We start from the raw sequence: 25822 nt of genomic DNA, 5'->3' as shown, positions 1-25822 counted from the left end.
CAGGTGATACTATTTCCGCTAAACCTTCTATTTGCTTAAAATGCAAGTGAACAGTCCTTTCTGTGGACTCATGTAGTGCTTGTAGCAGCCTAAGTGGTCTGTAACAGTGGGGAGACTGTCCTCCTTTCTTTCCCCACCCCTCCTTTCTTCCTGTCTTCCAGCATCTGAGTGTGAGTCCAGCCTCAGGACTCACTGCTTTCCTGAAGGGTCATAACTTTTGCAGAGGTGTTCGGATGAGTTGAGACATGGAGAATTAATAGCAGGTGTGCCCAGTGGTCAACATACCCAACAGCCGGCGGATCATGGCACCTCTATAGGGTGCAATCTCTTTGAACTCAGAAGTCCATTTCCTTCCACTTCAGATCTCATCAGACCATGCAAATTGCCATCAACCTTTCCACACTGGCTGAAACAGGTCTAAGTCATGATCTCCCTTATTATCAGTGAAGTCATTAAAAGTCCATCAGATCAATTGGGCTCTGACATAACATTAAAAATGTTCTTGGGTGAAATCTATTTCTCCACTCCTATAACTGGTGTAAGTTCAAAGAGGCTCATAATGAAATCTTGTCCCATCCGTGTCAGCTCCTCAAGTTAACAATGAATATTAAAATCTAGGTGGCAAGCCTGGATTCATCATGGAACATCAAAATCTGAACCCAAAAGGCCACGCTACTGAAAGCCGCCAGCTTCATATAAACAGCAGATATTCAATCTGACGGTGAGAAGGTAAGGGGCAAGGCTTCATCACACACTGCCTGGAGGTCGGGTCAGTCTACCTGTGAGCCTGGAATTAGCAGCAGCAGAATGAAGGAGTGAGATGATTTTTAACTGAGTTATTAGATGTGCTGGTAACTTCAGTTATTCCACACTTCCATCCCTGTTCCAAAAACCAGGCCGAATTGCTCTGCTGTTTCTACAGATTGAACAAAATGTTTCCCCCCCAAACAGTTTCTTCTTGGCTTCTATGTGACATTGTGTCTTTTCTCAGTAAGAGCAGTCAATGCACAAATACGTATTAGGCACTTGGTATATTTTAATTTTGTAAAAGATCCATCTATGAATTCTCTCTTAAACATACCATCAGAGGGCTGGGGCTTTTTTCTTTCTTTCTTTTCTTTCTTTCCTTTTTTTTTTTTTTTTTTTTTAAATGAGAAGCCCCTGGTGATTTTGTTGTCTGCTGAGTATTTGAGAAATAGAAAGAAAGGGAGCACAAAAGAGACCCTGTTTTGCTGAGATACAGGCAAATCAAACCAACAAAAGAGTTACGCTTTTCAACGTACTCGGGAGGTGTAATTCTGGCACAGTAGTTTGTTTTTAGGTTACTGCTTTCTACTCTTACATGTGGACACGTGGATATTCCACAGCAGAGCTCTGGAACTTCTTCTGTACTTGACCCACCATAAGAAACACATTTGATACTATGAACCAGTACACGTGTGCGCTTATATGTATAAAGAAACAACTATTTTAAAAATATTACTTCCCTTGCCACGTACAGGGTACTCAGATACATTCTATTTTTTTTTTTTTTAATTCAGGTTCTAACCCACAATATTGATTGCACTGATTGGTCTTTATCCACAATTTGAAAAATAATGTTCTGTTCTAAAACACATGAGCTGCTCAACACAAAACCCAGAGGTATTCTTTGTTTTAGCATAATGACTTTTTAACATATTCATTAACATCGGGGGAGCCGTTTTTGCAGTATTTATGACATACCAGCATTTAGTAACACTAGTAGACCCCAAAACATGCTTCAGTTAAGAAAGGAGTGGACATCCTTTGAGTTTCACACAGCTTCCACTGTCTGTCAGTTGTACCCGCCACTATTCATGGTTTTATTATAGTGATTTCATTCCTTCCTTCCTTCTTCCCCTCTTCCCCTCTCCCTCCCTTCCTTCCTTCTTTCTTTCTTTTTTTTTTAAACTCAAGCTGTGTCCCCATGACAAAAAAGTGAAAAATAGAGTTAATTGTCTGGATGTTTCCAAATATACAGATGCTCTGGCATTGCATAACAGACATAATGACCATCACCTCCCCCCAGCTTGAGTGGCCTCTCACGCAGGTGTTTTGGCAAGCTGCAGATAAAGCCTCAGGTAGGGGAATTCTGATGCTGTTTCTCAAGCTAAAGCTGAACACATATTGTCCATTATTTATCTAATATAGGAAATCATTTCCCATCAAAATGCAATTCTAGAGGGAAATTTCTCATTGCCTGGAAGGTTAGGTTCTGGAAACTCGCCATAACACCATTAGGTATTGAGTAGAATTTGGGATAAAGTAGGTTTGTCTTGGAAACCAGCCAAAAGACTTAGTTATTTATTATTGCAAAAAGATGCCTTCATAGGGTTATTCCAACAATGAGGGCAACTTTCTAATGAGGTTCCAAAAGAGGTCATTTTAAAATTGAAAATAAAATGTAATACTCTCAAAATAGTAATCAATATTCATATATCTGGTTCACACATTTGACTTTTACTTTTTTTCATATAAGATGAAATGCTTGAACCTCATCACAGATTATGACCTCTACAGGAAATTCAATGGGAAAACTATTTAAAACTCCACATTGCCAAAACAAATTGAAGCTCAATTCTTGTATCAAATTACAAAGTATATTAGCAAAAAAAAAAAAAAAAAAAAAAAGGAGGTGATTACAAAATGATTCAACATAAGATATTTAAAAAGAGGAAAAAGTTGAACCGTGCTTTTGGGGTTGGGAGGCTACAGTTTCTACAAACTCTCAGAAAGTTTTCAAATCAAGAATGGCTAGAGATTGGATTAAATTAAAGATTTGCCTTAATTGTACCCTGTGAACGTCAAAAATACAGATATTTTTAAATGCAGACCATTTTCCTGGTTTCTACCAGGAAGAATGATGAGATATTAAAAGTCTTGGAGATTATTGGCTCTCCCCGAGATTCGCAAGGCAGTAAGGGAATAAACTGATGTAAGTGATAAGAAAAATCATTCCTCCCCCTTTTTCATTATTAATGACCAAATATTATTAAATCAATAATTTTGGTGATGATCTGAACAGGTTATTAAATATCATGAATTATTAACTTAAAAGTTGATCAGAGCTATGAAAATAATTCAAGTTAATGAGAGTCTTTGGATTTCTAATGAAATACCCAGTCATTGACAGAACATCTCTGTTAAGATTTCTGGAACATGAAATAGCAGAGACCACAGATGTCCTTAAGGAAGAGAACAACATTCCTTGCTGGATTACAGGAAATTAAAAAACCAGATATCCGTGATCAAAGTAATGGGAGATTAAAAAGACCAAGTAAAAGTTGCCAATGGCTACAGGGTATTCATCACCCTCCCCGTTCCCCCCTCCCAATTAATATTGCACCAATTGTTTCAGGAACCTCAAAAAATTGGGAAACAGCCATGGATTTGTCAATCCTGGGTGAGCCCCGGGCGAGGGGAGTCGGGCATAAAGCAATTAGTCGGTGGCTCTTGGCCAGTAGCACTATCTGTTCCAATTACTTTGCCTTAAGCAAGGTGTGTGTGGAAGAGTATTTTGTCCAGCGGTTTTTACAGTAAAAGGCAGTGGAATGTGATTTAATTTAGGAGGTACACGGAGACCAGAGAGAAGGGGTGGGGGGTGGGGTGCTGAGCAGGCAAAGAAGGTCGGATGGGTTTGACCCTTTTGCGAAATCACAGTTACCATCCTTGGGAACGTTGACACAAACAAACCAGGGATCCGGGCTGTCAGAGAAACTGAAGGCAAACAGATGCCCCCTCGCTCTCTCTGTGTGTACCTTCTCCACGCAGGCTTCCTGCTAAAACAGGATCCTGCCAAAAAGCGCTATCCTGTGGTAGGCTTTCCCAATAAGAAAGTGACTCCATTATTGAAGAGTTTAATGACACGTACTTGGTTTTTGTTGTTTTTTTTAACCATTTAATGCAATGTGAGCCCTGAATGCTAATGAGGCAAAGAAAGCCACGGCCAACAAAGGATTTAGACTTTTCCAAAACCAGACAGGTGGGTCAGGATCTGGGCAGTGACCTGGAAAACAGTAACGCAGGGTAGCTTCCTCCTTTAGAAAGGAAGGGTGGGTGGCGCATTTGAGGCAGTTTGCAAAAGAGTTTAGAGGGCTGGCGTGGGGATCAGAGTGCAAGGTGGAGCTCCATCTCTCATTATCTATGGGATCTCAAGCAAGCTACCTAATCTCCAGGGTTAATAATAACATTTACTTCCAATGGCAGTTGTGGGCTGGATTTTAATCACTAAATTTCCAAATGCCAATACTCAGCAATGTCTTAGTCCCATGCCAGGCACTGGGTGTTCATTCACTTGACAAATACCGAGTGGGGTCCCTCTGTACCTGCTTCGCTGTTCTTACAGATTGATCTCTGCTGTCAGGACTTTACAGGCTAGTCAGGGGAAATGACAATAAACATGTGAACAACAAAAAGATACACATATTATTTTCAGGGAGTAAAAAGTATTATGAAGAAAATCAAACATGAGTAGTGATAGCAAGTGATCAGAAGGGGGACAACCTTTATTCTAGATGTGAAAGAATAGGGACGGCTTCCCGCTGGAGGTCAAGTGTGAGCTGGAACTTGGAGAACGTGTAGCTGTTGGAACAAGGAAGAGAGGGGACGGCTATTCTAAGATGAGAGAAGTGCAAAAGTGTAGGCTCCCCATAAATGCTGAGAGACGATGATAACAACAGAGATGATGATTTTCATGATTAAGTCGGGGGTTGGGACATTCAAGGCCAGCTCCTGTGAAAAACTTGCCTTTGAGGGCAGCAGCTATGTCATCACACCTTGCCCTCACTCAGAGGGTTTGTGTGTTGCCTACGAGTCCTCTCTCCTCCAGCTGGTGCTTAGTCAAAAGTCATCAATTCATTACTTCTCAGACTTGTTGGGGAGGGGCATCTCCATTCATTGACCCCCCAAGACGAGAATTATTTGTACTACGAGATGGCATTGGAGGTGGTCCAAGCACATAGGCAAAGACTCACTGGCAGTTAAATCATGCTAAGACATAACAGTAAGTAAATATGCCCAAAGAGGGAATTTTAGCCATCCAAGGACACAGAAAAACCACAACCCTGGCCTCAAAACTGCATTCCTCATATATCTAACCCATGTTCTTCTGCTATAGGATAAACTAAATAAATCAAGAGACCCTTGGGATAGATCAAGAATAAGCCTGCAATAAATTCCATTAAACTTACTTGTCATTGCCTTGCCTGGAAACTTCACTTCTCTTTGGAAATTAAAAAATATTATTGAATGCTGTGGAGATGTGGCAGGAACTGGGAAGAACATTCTCCCTGGAATTCCTACCTGATTTTTGAGGAGGTTAAGTAATTGGAGACAGTTCAGTTTTGTAGAGCTTCGTCACATGCTGGATTCAGACAGGATAAAAAGAACTTTCTTTCCTGCACGTGACACATTTACAATTCTATTAACTTAAAGACGGCTGCTCATCTTTGCCCCCTTTAGTTGTTGAATTACTAATGGCTAGCACAGTGCCCAAAGCAAGTACTAAATAAATATTAGTTGAAGAAGAGAAGAATGGGTGAAATGGCTTGGAATCCTGTAAATTTGTTACGTATGGTAACTCTGTTTTTCTGAGTGTTTCCTATGTGGTAAATGTTTTACACAGATTATCTAATTTATTGCCTGGATATAGGTTTTACTCTCTGTTTTTGCAGATGAGTGAGCTGAGTCTGAGCAATGTTCAACTGTCAAGCAATATTTATTAAGTACCGACTATGTGCCGGGCACACATAGCTAGTAAGCAGCTATTCAGGTTTGTGTGCCTCTGAGTTCTATGCTCTGCTAGTTCTGAGTGGGGGGTGCTGGGAGCCAAACTCACCAGACTCTAAATCTGACTTAGCCTCCCAGAGACTCCAAGGAGCATCAGTGTGAGGCAGACATGGGGAAGTGAAGGGCACTCGCTGTGTATCCGTGCATCCACGTCACCAGCAGTATCCTATTTCTGCACGTCCCCGCGTGTGCACCTAAACAGCTACGCTATTCATGGTCTGGCCTATGTTCTTCATTAAACCTAACAAGCATTTTCACCGCCACATGCAGGCCGAGCTTTAGCGCAATGATTTTCCATCTGGTAACCAGACACTTGGACACATTTTAAGCAACTAACTGGACATGCTGCATGGATGCCTTAGGCCAGATTGAAACTGGAAATAGCACAAGTGAACTGGGAGACTGGAGGCAGCGTGTCTGCGCTGAGAGATAAAGGTCCAAGGAGATGGGGATGTTCCCCTGCTCTCTGCTCGCTCAGGAAATTGGAGTCATTAACGGGCAGGTGGATATTACATCGGGCCCTGGTTCAGGTACCTCAGACTTTTTCCTTCACGGGTTGGGCAGCACCTCTTCATTTATGTTGGGGAATCATGGGGCCAGACATGGGGAATAACATATAGCAAGAGAATTGTTATTGCCCCCAGATGGCCATCTGAGTGGGCTGCTTAAACCGATGGTTCCCAGCCCTGGGCAGTTCTGGTGATGTCTCAGAACATTTTCAATTGCCACAGCTGGGAGGTGCTGCTGGCATCTGGCATGTTGAGGCTGGGATGACCATGACACAGCCTCCAGGGCACAGGACAGCCCCCTCAACAGAGAATTATAAAGCCCCAAGGGTCACAGGGTCGAGGTTAGGAAAACGGGGCTTAAATGATGATGGCATGTTCAAATACTTAAAGCTCCTGTTCATTGAATGACCATCTCAGGGCTGCCTCTTGGTTAATCAGGTGTCCTTCACTACTATTTGAATCTCACATTAACTCCCAAATTGCCTTTTGTTTTACAAGGGGGTCAGAAAACCCCAGATTCTGAGATGTTAAATAACTTGGTCACAGACCAAGAATGGGGCAAAACTGGGATTCAAACCTGGAACTTCCTGACCCCGGGACAGTGAAACACTGAACCACACTGCCTGTTTTTGCTTCTGCTGATAGGTTTAGGGGAACCACTTGGGTTCTGAAGACCTTCTCCAGGCTTACTTGGAGAAGTCGCAAGGCAGTGAAGACCGAATCCTCTGCTGAAAAGCTGTCAATCGCAGCCCTAGAAACTGCTCTTTCTCCCTTTCACGTCCTTTCCCTGCTGCATGATGATGCAGCCAGCCTTGGGCCATCAGTCTCAAACTGCAACCAGTACACGGTGGCTTTCAACCCGGGCGATTTTGGCTCTCAGGGGGTGTTTTTTGGTTGTCACGACTTGAGGTTTGGAGGAAGGGAGACATTACTGGTGTCCAGTGGGTAGAGTCTGGGATGTTGCTAAAGATTTCACATTGCACAGGACAGACCCCACCAGAGTTATCTGGCCTCAAATGTCAACAGTGCCAAGGCTGAGAAACCCTGTAGCAGAAGCAAAGAGGAAAATCAGGGCTTGGGGAGGAGGTCCGCTTTTTACATAGCGGAAATTTGTTGTTGTTTTTCCCTGTCATCCATTCACTCCGCTTCTGATCTTGTTTCAGGAGCCCCACTCAGAGCCCACGCAATTCCGCAGGCACCGGCTAGCTCAGCCCCAGCCCGGGGATGGCACAGTCTAGACTTGACTTATCAGAGATCTCATTTGTCTGGCAAGGGTGATTGGTTGGGCCTGACACCAGCACAGCCAACCAGACGTAAAAGACAGTGACTGCAACTTCTAAGGGAAGCCAGATCTTTGAATCCAGACTTACTCCTGGCAGGATCAGGTGGGGCTGCTGGTGGCCACCTGGTCACCATGAGGAGAAAGACTGCCTCAGGATGGAGCCAACACTGCAGAAGTGGACTAGAGAAATATACAGAGGGAAACCAAGTCTTTCGATGTAATTCGAGGCCTTGAAGTAACAATTCCGGAAGCCATATTATCCTCGACTTCTAACTTATACAAGTCAGTAAAATGTCTAATTATTTAAGCCATTTGGGGTGGCATTTCCTGCCTCCTGCACCTGGAAGAGCCCCAGCTGATACCCTTCACTTTGAGGTCATGATAACACAAATGACTTTCACTGAAAAACAAAAATAAAAAGATGTCTGCAAATCCCTTTGCATTCCCTACAAGAGATTTCATAATGCAATATGTAAATCTGGGGGAAATTCTGGAAGGCAGAATCTTCCTGACAAAGGGATATCTAACAGAACAGCCACCGGCTATTCATAACATGAGAAAGAGCTGGCAGCCCTGATTTCTGGAAGTCAGGCACAGAGACCTGCAGGTTTCATCTATCTTGTCAAGAGTCTAGGTGCTCTGGGAGAGCAGCAGCATTTCTGACGCCTGTTATAATGACATCCGCGATGCAGATGTTCACGTCAAGCTCTCAGCCGACTCGTGTGCAGAGTGAGCCAGAGGATGCCTGGCAGACGCACAGCACTGTGAGCGAAAAGCCCACAAACTTACTCTTGGGTAAATCTGGGAACTGCACTAGAAGGATCTCCCAGGAGGAAAACGTTCTAACCTGCACCAAGTCTGGGACCCACCGATGGGACGTTCACCCCGGGGCAGAGTCTAGGAGATGCTGTTCCAGGACTGTCATGGCAATTATTTCCAAAGCGTGGCTTACGTTCCGGAGGTGGCAAGCAAGAGGTTTTTACGGAGTTCTTGTGCAAATATTTAAACAATCTTAATAGCCGTGAGGCTGTTTTTAATGAGAATGGAAATAAACACATAACTAGGATATCAAACGTGGGGCTTAGTGACTTTATTGTTTAGTGCAGGGGCCGGCCACTGTTTTCTGTAAATATTTTTAGATTTGTGAGCCAGCCAGTCTCTACTCAACCACCCAACTCTGTCCTTGTAATGGGAAAGCATCCTTAGTCAATACAATAACAAGTGGGCATGGCTGTGTTCCAATCAACCTTTATTTACAAAAACAGGTGGAGGGTCAGATTTGGCCCAAGGACAGTAGTTTGTTAATCCCTTGGCTTAACAGAAAACTAAGCAAAACAGAGTAAAAAAAATTTTTTTTTAATTCAAGTGGTGCCTATGTGGTAAAAATCATGAAGTAATTTGAAGATGGTTGAAGACTGGTGAAATCTGTATTGGGTCCTATGTTTTTGGTACCATTCATGATGGTGGTAATAATAATAACTCATTGAATCATCTGTTCTTTCACTTAGCATATTTTTTTAAGTGTCTCTATGTGTCAGAACACTACAAAACATTATGATTTCAATTGTGAATGAGACAGGAATGGTCTGGCCCTAATTTTGTTAGGAATTATGAAGGGAGTGGTTATTGGCAGGAGAATAATGAAGGGTTCTCTGAAGAAGTAACATATAAGCAAATACTCAAAGGATAAGAAGAAACCAGTCTTGAGAAAAGCTAGGGGACTGGCATCCTGGAAAAGGGGGGAAAGCATGTGCAAATGTCCTGAGGCATAAAAGGGCTCCAGGTGCTGCTTCGGTGAGACTAGAGCCCACCCAGGAGAATGAGGAGAGCAGTACCCACCATGTTGGAAGAGTGAGTGTGGACTAGATCGAGTGTGGACTAGATCAGGCCGTGATGGAAGACATGGGAAAGCGTGGAAAGGCTTTAAGTAGAAGACAGACTCGAGGCAATTTCCATGTTAAGGTTATTCTTACTTCTTCTCTGAGCTCAACAGACTGGAGGGGAAGTCATGGGGAATAGTTTTGAACCCAACAACCACAGCAACACAGCAACACAGCAACACAGCATCTAACACTGGATGAAAACCTACTGTGTCAGATCTGTGCTGGTCGCTTCGAGCATTACTCAGTATATTTCCCAATAACCCACTGGAGGGAGGGGGCTCTATAATTATTTTCATTTTGTAAACGTAGAAACTGATGACCTGAGAGATACATTAAGATAACCAGGTTCCCATGGGTGGTAAGCAGCAGAGCCTGATGCGGCCCAGGTTTGCATGATTCCAAGGGTCAAACTATTATCTTTAATTTCATAGGTTGGCAAAGTACAGCCCAGGAGCCAAATCTGGCCCACGACTTGTTTTGTACATAAAGTTTTATTGAAAAACAGTCACAGCCATTTGCTTACATAGCCTACAGCTGCTTTCCAGCTGACTAACTGCTACAAGGACCATATGATCTGCAAAGCCCAAAATAGACACCATCTAGCTCTCTACGGAAAAAATTTGCCAAACCCTGGTCTGTGCTATAAGGGCATGAAGCTCATTCATGCTAGAAGGATGTCCAAACTGAAAATGAGATGACTAAGATATCTTACCTTCAGTTTCACTTTCCCAGAATGTCATTTTTACCCCTGCTTCTCAGATTTTTTCCCCCACTCTGTTCTCATGCAGCATTTTATTTTATTTTTACTTAGGACTTAAAGATGATTTTTAAAAAATACAGCAATATCAAAATTACAACTGGGAGAGAAATGTTTCCTTAAAGTGTTTCAGAAGGAACTAATGACACAGCATGTGACAGCCAGCATCCTACAAGGGAATAAAATCTCCTTTTCCCATGGCTAATGTTTATCCCCCAACATAATGCCTTGTTTGTTAGGCTGTCTTGAGGGAAAAATACACTAGCAACCCACACACTTGCTTTGTCAAACAGTTCAGAATCAACAGCTAATACAAAACGATTTGTGTTGACCAATGAAATGCCATCTGGTAGCTAGGGCTAAGGTGGGGAGTGAGTGCTGGCTTGGAATTTGGGCTGAAACTTCAGCTGATGCTTGCTTGACTCAGTTTACATATCAACAAAATGGATGTGACAACACAGAATAGTAACTAGGTTGGCTTCCAATTCTAAGGTCCCTCTATGTAGGATTAGAATTGACGTCAAAAGGCACTCCCCGGGTGAACCAGCAGAAGCACTGTTTTCAGCTTCCTCTCGGAAGGTCTGAGTTACACTATAGTGAGTGCTTTACCCACACTAGGTGGAAGTCTTGTGTTTACATCAACAGTGCCTCAGGTCCTCTTGGAGAGGGAGTTGCGATGTTTTTGCTTTTGCAAAAATCCAAGTTAAGGAAATGAAAGGATCGTCCAAAGAATTTAGCTTTGCACCTAAAATGTAGTCATATTGCAAAAAATAATGAGAAAAATGAGAATATGGGAGATTTAAGTAGTTGGCAAATGTAAAAAAAAAAAAAGATGTACATCACCTTTTGAGCAAAGCAACTTGAATGTGTGGCTTTGCGCTCAGTGTGACATCAGATAAAAAACTAGGAGGGAGCTAACAAACTTAAGAGCAATGCCAGATGACCATACAGGTTCTTGCAAACCTCAGTGTATCCGCCCTTCCTTCATCAGTGTTGCTATTATTTGAGTACCTCCTGTACTTTCTTTATTATTCTCTCTTTAGATAAACTCACTTCTTTTTCAGTATTTTTAATTTATTTATTCTTTGGTGGGGGAGGTAATTAGGTTTGGTTGTTTATTTATTTATTTGATGGGGGTACTGGGGATTGAACCCAGGACCTCATGCATGCCTAGCAGGCACTCTTACCACTGAGCTGTACCTTTCTCCCCTAAACTCGCTCCTTAAATAAATGTATTTGAACAATAAATTTTATATCAGAACTGACAGTGAAAACCCAGCGATAATAGCTACCAAATTGCCGGTTTGATTTGGCCCTCATTTTACACGAACACTACACATTAAAATAAAAACATTCCAATTAAATTGTTAAGAAGTTTAACTGTGTACCATTGAAAATGCCACTGTGTACTACCAAGGATTCGCGTATCTTCCAAAAGACTCTCCTGAGGGGATATAAAAATTCATACATGTAAACATTTTATTTGATATAGTAAGCGTTTTATTTGAATTAAATATTAAATGGTATCAAGTGTGCAGGCGTGTTTTGTTATGTGAAAACATGACACGTTTAAAACAAACCAGCAAACGAGAAGTGGGGGGAAGCCAGGCGGGAGCCCACGCTGCGCCGCTGGGGAGTGTGCAAACACAGCACTCGGGACTTAGCACCTCAGCCCCGAGGCTCCACAAAGCCTTTGTTTATTCTGCAAACCCAAGGCAAAATAATTGCCACACGTTATCTTAAGAAGCTGAGGAAGCCACCCAAAGCGCACCTGTGCTTGTGGGCTTGGAGTGCCTCAGAAGCCAGCGGTTCTCAGCCCTTTGGGCAGGTGGGGAGCGGTGCCTGAGCCTTATCGAGGTGCCCTCCGTGGCAGCCCAGGCCCTGGTTCTGACTGCACTTGGCCGCTTAAATTCTTCCAGCGGGAAGGAACCTCCTATTATTCTGTAACACAGCAACCAAAGGAACCTCCTATTCTGTAACACAGCAACCAAAGGAACCTCCTATTCTGTAACACAGCAACCAAACACCGGCACACCCGTCTCCAGTGGCCTTACCCCGCCTCCGCCCACCCAGCTCACTAACCCTAGACAGAGCTGCCTTCTCTGCACCCCTGGGGTCCTCCAGCCTCCCTCAGCAGGGCCTGTGCACTGCGTTCTTCCCATTGACCAGGAGGTTTCTTTCTTGCTCTTTGTCTGCAAAGCTGATTCTCACTCTTTGGGACTCAGCTAAACATCGCCTTATCAGAGAGTTCTCAGACGACCCTCCATCCTGTGATCTGGCATGTGATCTTCGTAGCTTTCTTCTCTGTCTGAATAATTATATTCCTTTGCTTAAATGGTTAATGTCAGTTTCCCTAGCCGGGCTGTGGGCTCTTTAAGGACAAAAGTGTTTTAGTCACTTAACATAGGCACATCCCACTCTCCTGGGTTTTCAAGGACATTTTAAAGAAATATATATTTCTTTCAGTTCATACATAATAGAGTGACATTTATAAACTTGCTGTTTGCTATGTAACATAATCATAAAAGAATGTAATAGCATATCTGTTCGACTGGGTTTGCGTGCATGCATGCTTTCTAAGGTGAAAATGCATCTGTCTTTATGCAGACAGCGTTTGAATCAAGTCCTGCAGTGTAATTTATATACATTTTAATAATTTCCTTGTCGGCATAAATGTTTTGTATTTTGTGCAGGGTATTACATAAAAGACTTGCTTAACCTTATGAAGTTGTGTCATAATCACTGAATTTTAGGAAGGATTAAGGGTTAAGTTTATATAAAATACTAGCCTTAAGTAAACTTCACATTGGCCAATACCAGGATGTATTTCATAAATATCATTATTTCGAATTAAAAATTAATGTTTAACATTCCTAAATTATGTTTTAAGTCTTTGATAGAATTTGTAAAAAAAAATGGTTATTTTTAATGTTTCTTTAAATTTAAAATAAAACTTATATTCAAAATCTTAAAAAAATTTTTATCAGCAGTGCCAGGCACAGTGCCTGGCATGTATCAGCTGCTCCTTAAAGGCGTGTTGAATAAATGAATGGGTTTATGAAGACGGGCTCTCCAAGCCCTGGAAAAATCCAGATTCATCACTTTCTATTATGGGGCAAAACCCTATTTTCCCTTTTCAACTTATTTGCCTGCCTGGAAGTTGAAAGAACTCTGTTTAAAAAAAAAAATTCCCATCCTTAGACCTGTCACTGCCGGGTTAAACAAGCTCACTTAGTTTTTTTTTTCCCTTCGCGTGGGCTTTGCTTGGGCCCCATAGATGTGCCATGCATGTTTTATGAGCTTACATTTATTTTAGACACTTTGGCCCATTGGACATGATCTTGTATGCCTGAACTCTCAGCTGACAAGCTGTTGAACATAATGGGGAGATTTAAAAAGGTATCACCGAGGAGCAGAGTGGACCTCAGAGCGCCAGGGCCGAGAGCAGGAGGCCGAGGCAAAGCCACAGAAAGCGTCACACTGCTCTCCCCGCGGTCAAGGCGCCGCTGCTCTGATGTGTGGCTTCAGCCGGCCCCTCCCAAGCCAGGCGGAGAACGCACAGCCACCTAATTGCTATCCTTGGAACTCAGGGCTCCCGATAAGGCTGGAAGCTGACTAGCCACGTTTCACAAACAGGACTGGACACGCTGATCTAGGTGAGTGGCAGCGGGGGAGGCTCTGAGTTGCTGTGTGCAGCTCTGGATGGAATCCACAGGCCCCGGAAATTCCAGAACACTCTCTTCCTCAGACAGGGTCTTCAGTTAATTATGGAAGCTAAACTTGCTGGACATAAATCAGACACGGAAAAAAATGCCCCACCTCGATCCGCAGTGGAACTCCCCCCGGGGAAAGGGAAGGTTTTAAAGGTTTCTGAAAGCCATAAAATCTCCATTTAGACAGAAATCTTAAACAAAATATCTATTTAGTTATTCATCTGCACTTTGAGGGCAAAGTTGTCAATTCGGCAGAACAAAGGCATCCATAGGTTGGCACTTCAAACTGTGGAGCCTTAACACTAGCAAGACGAAGGGTTAAAATTGGTATCCTCAATTCAGTTCAAATCAAACATTCACTTAATGCCAATTCTTTGCTACTGATCTAAGGACAGAGACACACAGAGCCCTTGTAAGGCCTTGAATTTTTCCTTCATAGGTTCAAAAAAAAAAAAAAGAATCATTGCAATTTCCTGCTGTGATGGTTTCTTCAATGTCTGTCCACCCCCAGGAGACTGTAGACTCCATGAGGACAGAAATGTGTTTGTCTTTCACTTTTGAATTTCAAGAGTCTAATCCAGAGCCTGGCACATAGTAAATTCCTGATAAAAACTTTAAATAAATCAAAGTTAAGGCCCAGGACCTGCCCTTAAGAAGCTCACTGCTCAGTAGGAAACAGATTAAGAGAATAAAGGAATTGCAGCACTAGGAGACGAGGCACATGGAGCAGAACCATGTCCAGGACCTTATCAGACAAAGGAGGCGGAAGCCCAGTAAAGCTGGACTAGATGGGGTTGTGGAATGCTTCCAAGAGGGGATGAGGTTGAAGTGAATTTGAAAAGGTAATGCCAGACAGAGGGAGCAACTTGAGAAAAGGCGGGAGGAGAGATGCATTTTGTTCCTCTTCCTGGAGCTCAGTTTACCAAAAATTACTGAGGTGGCCTATTATCAACATGGCAGGTACAAAGACTTCAGCCAAGCCAAATGCCAAAGGGATTTACCTGTCTTCAGGTAAATCAAGCCCGAAGAGATGGGGACTTGCAGCCAATCCGATGATAACACATTATGGTCATTTAGGTCCGCCAATTGTTGAATCAATGGACCTACTACATTTTGTCTCTAAATAGCCAGAAGAAGCCATTAAAATACATGTAAGAAAACAAAAAGTCCCTTCCAAGAGCTTTATTGAGAGCTGTAGGTCCTGGCACATCTCAGTTCTGGAATCTTCATTTATAAGAGACACAAGTCAGAAGCACATTGTGAATTAGGCTGTATACTCACTCAGCAGAGGGAGGGGGACCCATGATGTAATTAAAATCTCAATCTATGATCTTTAAAAAGTGTCAATACCTGGAGACTGAGGGTTTCATCAGGAAGCCCATGTCCTAGGGAGCCAAAAGTCAGAACTAAAGAATCAGTAATTTGGGTCAAGGATCCAAGATGTGTAACTCATAAACAGCTATAGAGATTGCCCAGTGACTGGTGTGAGTGAACCACTTTTGTAAGCAATTATCCGTGTTTGGAAAACTCTACACTCAAATAGGCCATGTGTGGGTTTGGCCCGGGGAGTTGAAGGATCTCTAAGCGATATTTCCAAGAGATCCACTTGTTTACTTGGATGAGCATCTGATTTTGGACAAAAGAATTTCCCTTTTCCAGTTGAGCTCAATTCTTTTCATTATTTGAAACTACTTCTCAGAAAAGAACATGAGGTTTAGCACATGTGAGGCTCTGGTCTCATGAATCCTCTTCCTCCAGATATCCGTATGGCTTGCTTCCTCACTTCCTTTGTGTGTACTTGTGAATCTCTTTCTCATCAGAACCTTCCCTGGCCATGCCATCTAACATTGACCCTCCACTCTGAACCCTGACTCTTCCTCTACCATCTCCTTACTTTGTTTTTTCCTTTCTTTCCTTCCTTCCTTCCTTCATTTTTTTCTCTTTCTTTTTCTTTCTTTTCTTTCTTTCTTTTTCTTTCTTTCTTTCTTCTTCCTCCCTTTTCTTTTTCTTTCTTTCTTTCTTTCTTTCTTTCTTTCTTTCTTTCTTTCTTTCTTTCTTTCTTTCTTTCTTTCTTTCTTTCTTTCTTCTTCCTCCCTTTTCTTTCTTCCTCCCTTTTCTTTCTTTCGTTCGTTCTTTCTTTCTTTCTTTCTCCTTCCTTCTATCTATCTATCTATCTATCTATCTATCTATCTATCTATCTATCTATTTTCTTTATACTGTACTTGAAGTAAATGCTCTAAGGAAGAAATATTTGATTATTTGGTTCCCTGTTAGAACCCCAGCTCCTAGAAGAAGGACTGTCACGAAGTAAGTATTGAATACAGGCAGCCCTCACTTTGCCTGGCATCTCAGTGATGGTGGAACTAGGCAATATGAGGACATGGTACCAATACACATGAGTTTCAGTTAACATAGCACCATGCAAAGCAAGGACTGCCTATCAGTAATTGCCTAGGAGAACGGAACTGTTTCATTCTCCTACTGGATGGACCGGGCCATTCGCAGCAGTCCACCTGCCCTGTAATACGTTCTTCCTGATGGGAAATGCCTCCAACAATCACTTACGAAGAACAAATACAACGAACTCATTTGGGGATAATCTGTTGAGCCTATACTTTCCTTTCTCCAAAACCACCTTCTTCTACGGCCCAAGAGACTCCACCTTAACCACAGAAACTGGACTGAAAGTAGACCACCCAGAAAGAGCCAAACCTTTGGCAAGGAGAAGTCCAAGAACTTGAATGGAGAGACGGAGATCTTGAGAGAACGAAAGGCTGAGGAAAAGAACCGGAGTTCTACAAAGGCAAGACCCACAGAGATAGACGGGGGTCCCACCTGCCATAACGCCCAGCTCAATCATCCCTTCAGTTCCCTGCTTCATGCTTCCTCCCCATCCATTCCTCTGGCACTTGTTCATTGTTACTGCTCACTCTCCTTTAAGGTGGGTCACCCTTCCTTATTATCCAAAGAACCCTGATGAGACAAGGCACCCACCACAACCTGACCACCACAGAGACAACAAGAGACTAGAAGACATAGCCTCCCTGCAAAGATATTGGTGCTGGACTGAGAAGTCAGGATCAAGAACTGGAGACCAAGTGTCATGGACTGAATGTGTCCCTCAGATTCACATGTTGAAATCTGATCCCCAGTATGATGGTAATTGGAGGTGGTGGGGTCTTTAGGAGGTGATTAAATCACGAGGACACAGCTCTTGTGATGAGATTAGTGCCCTTGTGGGAAGAGGCTGGCTCACCCTCTTTCTACCATGTGAGGATGCAGCGAGAAGCTGGCTGTTTGCAACCCAGAAGAGGGCTCTCACCGGAACCCAGGCATGCCAGCATCATGCTCTTGGACTTGCAGCCTCCAGAATGGTGAGAAATAAATGCCTGCTATTGACAAGCCACTCTGTTCATGGTTATTTGTTATAGCAGCCCAAACTGACTAAGACACAAGCCTGGGCCGCATGCAAAGTGACCCCAGGCCTTCAGAGGAACCTGTTCTGATTCATTTTAGCTGGAGAAATGAGTGGAGAAGCCCTTGCGAAGGTCTGCACGCCTTGTGGTTCAATCCTGTAGCTGGGGCTCCTGAATCCCTACCACTGCCAGTTCAGCCTTCTGCTGGGAATTACGTGGGCTTCTGAAGGAGAATTTAAGGAGCCCTAACTCAAGAATGGACATGACTTTGTAGCCAGTCAAACCTTCTGCCCCTGAATTTTAGGGAACGTAGTGATTAAGAACATGCGCTCAGGACCACGTGGGTTTGATCCTGAGCTTTGCTGCTTATCCTGGGGAGAGCCCTTGCCTTCTCTCAGGGGCCTTCTTCCTTATCTCTAAGATGGGGATCATAAACTAAGACCCAGTGTATAATGGATATAAAGTACTTGACATGGGGCCTAGGACGTGAACAAGTGCTCAACAGAGGACAGCACTGAACACCCAGGTTTCATCTTATTTTAGGAATCAAGACACTGCCCCTATCTAGCCACTCCTTAATCTGTTTGCCCATTCTTTTACCAATAGCCTGAGTCATATTTCAGATTCTCCATGACGAGGAAAAGTTGTAACTGACGGTGAAGTATCTATTATCACCACTTAGCTAACCCACTGTGAACTAGCACACAATTAAATTCCTTGTACATATGATGAAGTAGAAATTATTATCCCATTTTAGAGGGAAGCAAACCGAGGTCCAGAAAGATGACAACTTTCATTTGACCTAAAATATCTAGTAAATGGTAATTACTGTTTATAGTGAAAAAAATCAGTAATTTACATTCTCAATAAATTGCTTTAGCAAAAGCTAAATATTAGTTCAAGCGCTGCTTTTTGTCTTGGTCAAAGATACTTGCTTGAAAAGACTGAACGGAGTTTGAGTTCTGATTTTAAAATACAGAAGAGGTGCTTATTAGATGCTTGAAGGAAGGAAGGAAGGAAGGAAACCAAGGGAAGGCATCAGTGCGAACAAAGGAATAAATGAATAAGAACAAAGAAAAGGATTAGTAAGTTTAGAAAATTAAACGTGAAATTAAGAGTCAATCTTGCTCATAAACGCTCATCTTTAATCAGGATGCAACTCACTAACCAAACAGGTAGTTGAATCAACAAATTTGTCATTTGTTTTTTGCACAGACAGCAGCTTCATTAGGTTTTTAGCTAATGACATATTTTTAGGTTGCATCTCAAAATAACTAACGCAAAATAGTGAAAATCTCAGTGGAAAAGGGGAAAAAAATCCCTAAGTCCACTTAAATGTCCAAATTGCTTTAAACACCCTTTAATACAGTATAATTCCAGCACAAAAATAATTCTGAGTTCTTTGCAGTTCTTCATAAAGCAATTTAACCAATATAAAAACGCTCATGATTCCAGGGCCTGAAATTAACCAGAATGGCTGAGCATCTTTAGAGCACTTGCTGCGTATCACACCGCTCCTTGCTCTTCCTGCGTTGTCAGGTTTTTGTAGTTATGGAGGTCGTATTATTACTTGTGATCAATTTGATTAATGTTTATTCTGTGGCAGGCATTATAAAAAAAACCTTACTTATGTTACCTTATTTAATTTTTAATGATATTTTATTAATCTTTTTTTAAATCAGGGAAGTCTAAAGAACAACATAATAATAAAGCAAGCTTATGATTTCGCCTGAGACAAATCAAAAGATGTTAAATAACAAAAGTAGAAAAAAGGGTAATAAATGCTTATGGTTAAAAAATTCAGGTCGCAAGGTAAGAAAAGTGGCTACAAAAAAAAAAAAAAAAAGGTACTGAAGCAACGTCCCATTCTTTCTTAAAGATAACCACTGCAAACTGGAGGTTTATCTGACTTTGAAACCTGTTTGTTCTTTTCATCAGGTACCCTCATCGCGTCTGATAGTCATCTTTGGGTTTTCTGACATGGGCAGCAATAAAAAGGAAAGTGGACATGGTAAACAAGGGACGACCAACCTTGGTCATACAGACCAAACCAATACAAACATGAAGCTCCAAAATTTAAACCACCAGTCTAAATACTATATGCCAGGCTTACAACGAATGTCTTTTTCACTTGCCTAGGGAAGGTAATATTGGGGGTTACTCAAGTGCCTATAATGTTGGTAAACACATTTAGGGGCAGGTTGACAAACACAAAAGCATAGTGCGCAATTAATTACAGGGCTATTGCTAAGATTCCTCACTGTAAATGCAAACAGTAAGGAATTTAGCTGGACACCTGCACGGAAATTCGGACTTAGATGGGAAATCTATTTGATCTGCTGATTTTACAGATGGAAGGTAAGGAGCAGGCTGTGGTGATGTTGCCTACCAGCTGGAAGAGTGGAGCGCGTGCTCTGGCCTCTGGAACTCCTCTGCTGAGTTCTTTCCTGAGTTACCACCACCGACTGTCATATCTTTGGCCTTGCCTCAGTCCAATCAAGCACCCTGGTTCTCATATTTCTATCAGAGAAGAATTTGAAGTTTAACGCAACTATCCACTACAACGTTTAACAAGATTTGGCGTGGACAATTTCTTAGGAATTACGGCCCTAAGGACCCACCAGGTTTCCATAACAGACTTGGTGCTCTCCTAGATGAAAGCACAGGGTTTTCAACCCCACTGTAAAACCAACCCTTACCAAGCAGATTCTTTAAATAGCTTATCAGTTCCAACTTTGTTGTTCAGTGTGCTCTTTGGAACTGCTGTTCTGGGGGAAAGGCCATTTATGAGGGAATAACCAGGATACAAGAAGTCCTCTGAAAGGTTTAAAAAATGAGTTAGTCCAGCTAACATAGTGTTTCCCAAAAATAATGTACTCTTTGCTAAAAAATGTAAAATTAACATCGAATGAAGATCTCTTAAGAAGCTCTAAAATTGAGATGACTATCTTAGTGGCATATAGTAGATACTTGATGCAATCAGCGTGTTCTACACAGGTAATTACTTTTACTACAAATGGGGCCTCCCACTCAGTGAGAAAGATAAGAGGCTCCAACTCTACTTAATCACGAGGCGTCTTCATTATTGCTCCACCACCTACCGGGTAAAACAATTCGCTTGCTTTACTCAGCAACTCTCACAAATGAGAAAAATTTATTAACGTGCGAGCAGAACGGGACATATTTAGCATGTACAAAGGAGATTACCTACTTGATTTTAAAAATACATAGGTGATTCAAACACTTGTGTGGGTCATCTTAAAATAAGGTCTTCCTGGAAGATTTTTATTTTCATCGTGTTGAAGCTGGTTTGCAACGACTGTCCAGTTTAACATGCTTGGAAGCTGTTCAGCGGTGTTAGGGGAGGTGAGAGAAGAGGGTGGAACATAAGTGGGCAATGGAGTTAGACAAACACAGAGTCGGTGATGGGTGACCTTGGGTGAGTTATTTGCCTTCTCTTTTTCTTATTATTTGTGGAAGAAGAAATAGGAGTAATATTTGCTCCATTCTTCCTTATAAGTCAGTTCTGCTGTAAGGCATATGGGTGTTTCTAAAAGGAACCATGCTATTTCAGGTTGCACCATAAAAACCACAGAGCTTACAGGAAAAAATGGACTTAGGAGAACAATGCTTAGTTCGGTAGCAAGTAATAAAAAAAGACAGGCACCTGATAAAAATGGTAGCGCTGCTTTGCACATGTTAAATGGTTTAAAAATACATAAATACCATGACAAATATGGCACTTTACCTCAAAAAAGATTTACAGACATGGATGCTGGGAGGGCTGCAGCTGTGAGGTGTTGTGACGTGGTGGGAGGTGGGTTGTCTGAAAATGTAGTAAGAAGTTGTAAGACCAGATATGGATGAGTGTGGCCTGTAACACACCTGGTGAACTGAGGTAGCTGGCAGGTGCCAGGTGGGTGCCTGTTTGCCTTTTGGGTATGTTTGTGTGGCTTGATTCAGCAGGGTGCCGTTTTCTGTGCTCACCTCCTGTTTCTCATAGATGAAGTCACATACACCCAAGTGCAAAAGTCCCACGGTGATCAAAGTCTACCAGCCCTACTGGAACACATTCCTACTTTCAGAAGCAGATGGCAGCAGGATGGACTATGTTTTAAGGATTAAATAAACTCATGTTGGTAAACACATGGTAGGTACTCAAGAAATGGTGTCGTCCCTTGATTTCCGTGGCTACCTCAATTAAACTGGGGTCAAAGTCAATCCCAAACTCAAAGTGGGCAGACTTAGACAGGTGGCCGATCTCTTTGCGTCTCCGGGTCAGCAAAAATGCCATGAATCTAAAGGGCTCGCCCATGGTGTTAACAGAGGACCTTATGTGTTTGTTGAATGTTTTCACATTGTGCTTCTGTCCTTGCCGACAACAGTATCATTTCCTGTAAAGAGTTTAAGAACAAAGCCAGGAAACAGCATCCTCTTCCCTCAGTAGAAGCTGAAAACTATTCTGTAAGAAGCAAGAATTCAGCTGCCCTTGGAGGGGGGAAATGAGTGTTGCTATTCATAATGTTTGATTAGCCCTGGAGAAGGCCAGCCTGATTTCTCTCCAGAGCCTTTTACTAAGTAATAATAGGAAACACCTACACAAGACTCTGTCTGTCTGGCATTATAAGAGCGCTGGATATATTAACTCGTTTAAGATTCAAATCATTCTATGTAATTGCTTTTCAAGTCTTGATGCTTCTTATCAAATTAGGTAAGTGGAACGAGTTTGGAAATTGAGTCAGAATTCCAGTTAACTAGGCAGTAAGTTTTCACGGGGTAACTACAACCAGAAGGGACTGTATGAACCTAACGGTTGACTCGGGCTTTGGAACCAGACTGATCTGGATCACGGCCCCACTCACAGCTCTTGGACACTTGATGCAACCTCTGTAGGCGTCACCTCTTCCTTCTGTAATGAGGGATTAATAAATGAGAGATAGCGGGTAGGTGGTCAGCATGGTACAGGGCACAGAGTCATCACTCACCAAGGGGTAATTTTCATTTATATAATTATGATCACTTAATTACCAGCGAGGGCCTAGTTGACATTCACACTGTTGGGCATATGGCACGTGATACAACAGTTTGCAATAGTTCCTGGCCCCGACCAAACCTGGCAGCCGGACCCTTGGAGACGTTGCCTCCCAGATATTTCCTTTTTGTGTCCCCGACACACAGGACTGTTCTGGTACCACAGCACTAAGACGCACTGAGGTCTGGAAGCCCGGCCTGTCCACACTGCTGTCCTCAGTTCTCATTTCCCATTTGTCTACCCACCCCCCACCCAATCTGGCTTCTCCTCCCAGTGGTCTAAATGAGAACGCTTTTGCTACGTGTGCCCCTGCGCTCTGCGTCGCCGAGTCTGGTGGGTACCTCTCAGCTTGCACCTTCTGGCCTCTTGGCAGAATGGACTGCTTCTTCCCTCTTGAAACACTCTCTTCTCTTTGTTGCCTACCTGCAAAATCACCCTGATCTTGACTTTCTTCCAACGTCTCTGAAAGCTCATCCTGTGTCTTCTGGAAGCTCATTTCTCCTTTACAACGTTAAAGACTGGCCTTCCTCAGGGCTTGGTGTCTTCTCCTTTTGCACTTTCTGTCTCTGTCTCTGTCTCTGTCTCTCTCTGTCTCTCTCTAAGCTCATCCACTGCAGTGGCATCCATCACATGCAATTTGCCAGGGCGTTCAAGTTGATACATCCACACGTTGAGCTGGGATCTAGGTGAGCTCTCTGTGGTGTTCTCCATGTCTCTTGAATATCTCACAATTATCTTACACTTAACAGTCCCCTCTGTCACTCCCAATATTCCCTTAGTTGAACAGATCCTCAGGTTCTACTGATTTTACCCCCTAAAATATGTCTCCATTCACTCACTGTTCTGTATCTCAGTTGCCAGTAGCCTAGTCCAGGCAATCATTTTTCCCCCCACCTTCCTACTGCAGTAGCTTCCTCACTGGCATCTTTGCATTCAGACCCATTCTACGGCAATACATCTGGGACAATGCAGCCAGAGAAATACTTTTTAAGACAATTTGTTTATATAATCCCTTGATTAAAAACCTGTGACTTCCCAATGCTCAAAGATCAAATATAACATTGTTACTGTGGCCTACAATCTCCTGAAGATGACTGATTTCCTCTAATCCACTGTTATTTTTTACTATTTTATTTCTTTTCACTCATTCAAGAAATACTGAATGAGCACCTAGTATGTGTCAGGCATAGTAGAGTTTCTTGGACTTGGCCAACTTCTTACAAAGAACAAATATCATTTTAAATTTTAAGTTTAAAAAAAGGCCTAGATGCATTTGCATCGGTGCAACTGAAGGGTTTAAATCCACATTATACTCCTTATTGTGAGTAATCTCCCTCCTAGCAAAGCTCTTTACTCACATGTTTTTAGATCTGGGGTTTAGATCTTTGGTTTATAGGAATGTCTCTTTGTAAACATGAGCACATGGGTTTCATGGCATGAAGTTGGATGATTGATATAAGACCTTCTCACTTCATTCGCCCTCCCTGCCCTTGGCTCGACTCTCCGGACCAGTCATGTGAACTCTGAGCCTAGGCATCGGGGAAGTCGGAGCAGTTGATATGTCAAACATCTGAAAGGTAAGGGGTTGGGTAACAGCAACGCACCCAGATTGTACGCAGGGCACATTCCAATTTTCTGCTGCAGTACTCAGAGGAGATTAGAGTGTCTGCAAATCTGAGAAATTTCAGAAAAGACAGGGAGAGTCGGCTGCCAATTTCCATTGCACTTTTGCAAGTGAATATCAGGAAATTCGTTATTAATTTTGTCCAAAGTGATGTAATCCAAACATTAGTCACTAACCTCCTTTTCAGAGATAACAAATGATCTATTAATTGCCACACTTACTGGCCTTTTGTCAGGCTTTGTTTTCCTTTGACTTTTGTTCAGCACTTCATGCCTCCACTGCCCTTCTTAGTGACTCGTTCTTGGCTTCCATGTACCCAAACCTCCTGAGTCTTCTCCCCTTTGATTCACTTTTCCATCTCTGGATCATCCCCAATCAGTCCTAAAATGTGGCCAGGTCCCAGGTACTCTGCCCTTGTCTATCTTTCTCCTCCCTCTAATTCTTCCTTCTCACAGGACTCATTCATTCTCACATCTTCAACGAGTAGATGACCATCATGGCATTATTTACCACTGATCTTTCTGCAAGCGGTTCATGGTTACATATTCTCAATACCGTAGGGACTGTTTCCACTTGGTCACCTTATTCCTTTTCCCTCTCCGGCCTTGCCACCAAAAGTCACCTGCCACTCACCGCTAAGCCCTAGGTCTCTTAGGGGTACTGCCATCCTCTGTGATAAAAATATTCGAAACTCAGAAATTGTACATGGGGTCCTTTTTATAACTCTTTCTTTAATGACTTCTTATCAGTCTCAGAATCATGTCCAAAATAGGTTCTGTGTCTGCTAGCCTCTTTTATAATTTGACCCTTTCCAGCATTTTAGGATCCTCTGTCTAGTCCTCAACCACACTGGACTTTTCTAAGTCCATCAAGTGTGCCAGCCTTTTCCTGCCTCAGGAGTTTGGCAAATACTCTCCATAGCTTGGTCCATCCTGACCGCCTCCACCCCACCATCAACCTAATTCAGTGCTAATTTTTTTAGTTGTGAGCTTTAACATCGCTTGTCTCTGTGAACCTTCCGTGATTTCTAGTCTGGGTCTTCCTCGCCCTTCTCCCTCCATCGTCACATTCCTTCCACAGCAGTAAGCACGCCTGGAATGTGCAGCCTGACTCTGGGTTTCTCCACCAGACCAGGAGCTCCACGAGGAACTCGCTCATCTCCACATCCTCAGTGCCCAGCACGTGGACACGCACCCAGTAAGATGAGTAAAAGGACACATGAATGAACTCCTACTTCATCAACTCCATCACCAGCCGGATGCAGTTAGCCACCAAGTCCTGCAGTTTCTCTTGTTACTGTCACCCCATCTTTTCTTCCTGTCTTCACCATCCTTCCTGCTCTTGCCCTGGTCCATAGTCTCCTCATCTCTTGATTAGATCGTTACAATAGCTTGACGGTCTTCTTCGGATCTCTCTTTGCTGCAATTAATTTTGTCAACTACTGCCAGATTAATCTTCCCTAAAAAATTCATCATGTTATTCCTCTGCTCAGAACCCCATGAGGGCCCTTTCCTGTCTATAGAACAAAGTAGAGAATGTCTTAGGGTCCCAGAGTCGAGCATTGTCTGGTGTAACCAACTCTTGCCACAAATGAGAAAACTAAGGTCAAGAGGGGGTTGGGTGACCTGCCAAAAAAAACCCCACAGAACTGGTGTTTCAGTCTCCATGCAGAATGGCCTCGAGGGTTTGCCTGATTGAATCACATCCATGCTGTCTCGCTGCACAAAAAGAGCAGCCCAGGCTCCTTCCCATGGTCTACCTCGGCTGGTGTAACCTGGCTCCTGCCCAGGGTGACCAA

General features: G+C 42.8%; 1 protein-coding gene and 1 long non-coding RNA gene across 8 annotated transcripts in view; both read right to left on the bottom strand.

Annotated features, from left to right (window-relative positions):
• Positions 1-25822, bottom strand: part of TSHZ2 (teashirt zinc finger homeobox 2) — a 410894-nt gene that overhangs the window by 294643 nt on the left and 90429 nt on the right. The window lies entirely within an intron of this gene.
• Positions 956-25822, bottom strand: part of LOC141574067 (uncharacterized) — a 46691-nt gene continuing 21824 nt past the window's right edge. Inside the window, exons 1-2 of the long non-coding RNA XR_012500671.1 lie at positions 12237-25822; positions 956-12204 (exon numbers count right to left, since the gene is read on the bottom strand). The exon at positions 12237-25822 is cut by the window's right edge and continues 21824 nt beyond it. This is a non-coding gene — a long non-coding RNA (uncharacterized LOC141574067). The remainder of the gene's footprint in view (positions 12205-12236) is intronic.

Source organism: Camelus bactrianus, chromosome 19, assembly GCF_048773025.1.
Source record: "Camelus bactrianus isolate YW-2024 breed Bactrian camel chromosome 19, ASM4877302v1, whole genome shotgun sequence".
NCBI lineage: Eukaryota > Metazoa > Chordata > Mammalia > Artiodactyla > Camelidae > Camelus > Camelus bactrianus.
The sequence above is the reverse complement of the archived record's forward strand: the minus strand, read 5'-3'. Positions and strand labels throughout refer to the sequence as shown.